Below are 3,310 nucleotides of genomic sequence, written 5' to 3'. Positions count from 1 at the left end.
TTGTTTCGGCCCCCGCATCCGCGACGAGCCTTTCCCCAGAGGATTCTCGCTTCCAAGAGACACGCCCAAGTACAACGGCTCCGTGAAGCCGGAAGATTGGTAATCGACTACTCCACGGCGGTCAGCATAGCCAACGGCAACCGGCGCGTTGCCGTGAAGTACGTGCCCCTCATGCTGCAAGGCACGGCGCACCTGGCTCAACAGCCTCAAGCCTCTCAGCATCAACAGCTGGCTAGATTTCACCGAAGCTTTCATCCGCAACTTCACCAGCACCTACAAGCGGGCTCCCAAGCCCAGACAGCTCTCCTTGTGCGTACAAGGCCCCGCCGAGTCCACTCGCGACTACCTCACGCGTTGGGCCGAGCTCCGCAATCTTGCGAAGGGGTGCACGAGGTGCAAGCCATAGAATACTTCACAGCCGGATGCCGAGAAGGCACCCTCCTCAAGCACAAGCTCCTCTGCGACGAGCCGGCTACCCTCGACGAGCTTCTGGACATAGCGGACAAGTACGCCACCGCCGATTCTCGATGAAGACCGAGCTTCGGGTAGACGCGTCCGGGAAAGGTACTCAACCCGGCGCCAGACGCCGGCTGGGGATTCCGGCCGACGCCCCCACTCGAACGACCACAAGCGCAAGGGCCCCGCGCCGCCTCCTGCCAGTCGGCAGGTGGCCACAGTTGAAGACGTGCCGCCTGAAGGGCGGCCCATGCCCAAGAAGCCCAAGGGCGGCAGGCCGGCTTGGCAGCCTGCCTTCTCCTACGAGCAAACTCTCGACGCCCTGCAAGTTCCACAGCGGCGCGAAGCCGTCCAACCACACAACCCGGAAGTGCCATTGGCTCACCCGAATCTCCAAAGGCGAGGGCTCGCGCCGCCTCCGCCTGCCGGCCCGCCGCCTCCGGGCAGCTCGGCCCGCAGGTCGGAGCCGTGCATGACGAGTTCCCTGACGAGCAAGCAACCTACATCATCTTTACAAGCCAGCCCGAAGACCGGCACAGCAAACGCCGAGAGCACCAGGAAGTTAGCGTGGTCGCTGCCGACCCCGCCAGACACATGCATTGGTCAGAAAAGCCCATCAGCTGGAGCCGGGCCGACCATCCAGAGGTGATGCCGTCTCCCGGTTCTTATGCCCTGGTCCTGGAAGCCACCCTCGCGACGGACAGACGCGCTGCCCGCTTCTCCCGTGTGTTGATAGACGGCGGGAGCAGCATCAACATCCTGTACCGTGACACCCTGGAGAAGCTAAACGTCAAGACGAAGCAGCTCATGCCTACTCGGACAGTGTTTCATGGCATCGTACCCGGCCTGTCCTGCGCCCCCATTGGCAAGATCAAGATCGATGTACTTTTTGGGGACAAGGAGCATTTCCGCCGGGAAGCGATCTGGTTTGAAGTGGTGGACCTGGAGAGCCCTTACCATGCATTGCTTGGCCGACCTGCCTTGGCCAAATTCATGGCAGTTCCCCACTATGCATACCTCAAGATGAAGATACCAAGCACCAAAGGCGTCATCACCGTAGCCGGCGATTACAAGAAGTCCTCTGAGTGCGCACGGAGCCAGCAGCCGGCTGGCCGAGTCCCTTGTGATTGCCGAAAAAGAAGATGTTGGACCGAGTCGTGGCCATAGCCGGCAAGCAGTCGGCCGTGTCCCCCGACCCCAAGGAGCACGATGCTCAAGGATCTTCCAGCCGGCCAAGGAGACGAAGAAGATACCTCTTGACCCCGAGCATCCAGAGAGGTTTGCCGTCATCGGGGCAAACCTGAACAGCAAATAGGAAGGCGAGCTCGCCGATTTCCTCCGTGAGAATCGGGACATCTTTGCATGGTCCCCCAAGGACATGCCGGGTGTTCCGAGGAAATTCGCCGAGCACAAACTACACGTCCGAGAAGACGCAAAGCCAGTCAAACAACCCCTCCGCCGACTGTCGGAGGAGAAACGCAGGATTGTGGGAGAGGAGATAGCCCGGCTTCTGGCAGCCGGCTTCATTATGGAAGTTTTCTTTCCAGAGTGGCTCGCCAACCCGGTCCTTGTGCTAAAGAAGAATAACAAGTGGCGCATGTGTATAGACTACACGAGCCTCAACAAGGCCTTGCCCCAAAGATCCTTTTGCCCTGCCAAGGATTGACCAAGTGATAGACTCCACAGCCGGATGCGAGCTGTTGAGTTTCTTGGATGCTTACTCCGGATATCACCAGATAAAGCTGGATCCGGACGACCGCCTGAAGACCGCCTTCATCACGCCATTTGGAGCCTTCTGCTACCTGACTATGACATTCGGCTTGAGAAATGCCGGTGCCACTTTTCAGCGTTGCATGCAGAAGTGCCTCCTCAAGCAACTCGGCAGAAACGCTCACGTTTACGTGGACGACATCGTGGTGAAGACGGAGAAGCGCGGCACCTTGCTGGGAGACCTCAAGGAAACGTTTGAGAACTTACGCCGGTTCCAAATCAAGCTCAACCCCGAGAAATGCGTGTTCGGAGTGCCAGCCGGCCAGCTCCTAGGCTTCCTGGTCTCCGAACGCGGCATCGAATGCAACCCGGTGAAGATCAAGGCCATCGAGAGAATGGCGATCCCCACCAAGCTTCGAGACATTCAAAAGTTCACCGGGTGCTTGGCCTCCTTGAACCGCTTCATCAGCCGGCTCGGAGAGAAAGCTCTCCCCCTCTACCGCCTCATGAAGAAGAGCACTCACTTCGAGTGGAACGACCAGGCCGACCAAGCTTTTCACGAGCTGAAGAAGATGCTGGCCACGCCGCCTGTCCTCGGGCGCCGACTGAGAAAGAGCCCATGCTCCTTTACATTGCCGCAACCAGCCGGGTGGTCAGCACCGTCATCGTAGTCCAACGCCCAGAAGAAGGCCGAGCCCAGCCGGTCCAGAGGCCGGTGTATTATTTGAGCGAGGTGCTGTCCGCCTCAAAGCAGAACTACCCGCACTACCAGAAGATGTGTTACGGCGTGTACTTCACCGCCAAGAAGCTGAAGCCCTACTTTCAAGAGCATCCCGTCACGGTCGTATGCACCGCCCCGCTGGCCGAGATCATAGGCAGCCGGGACGCATCCGGCCGGGTGGCGAAATGGGCCATCGAGCTGGCCCCTTACACAATCTTCTACCAGCCCCGCACCGCCATCAAGTCCCAAGCACTGGCCGACTTCCTCGTCGACTGGGCCGAGACCCAGTACCTGCCGCCGGCTCCCGACTCCACCCATTGGCGCATGCACTTCGACGGGTCCAAGATGCGCACCGGCTTGGGAGCCGGCATCGTCCTTACCTCTCCCAAAGCGAACAAGCTCAGATACACGCTTACAGATCCA

This window comes from Triticum urartu, chromosome 7 (assembly GCF_003073215.2).
Source record: "Triticum urartu cultivar G1812 chromosome 7, Tu2.1, whole genome shotgun sequence".
Lineage (NCBI taxonomy): Eukaryota > Viridiplantae > Streptophyta > Magnoliopsida > Poales > Poaceae > Triticum > Triticum urartu.
Note: the sequence above shows the minus strand (reverse complement) of the source record.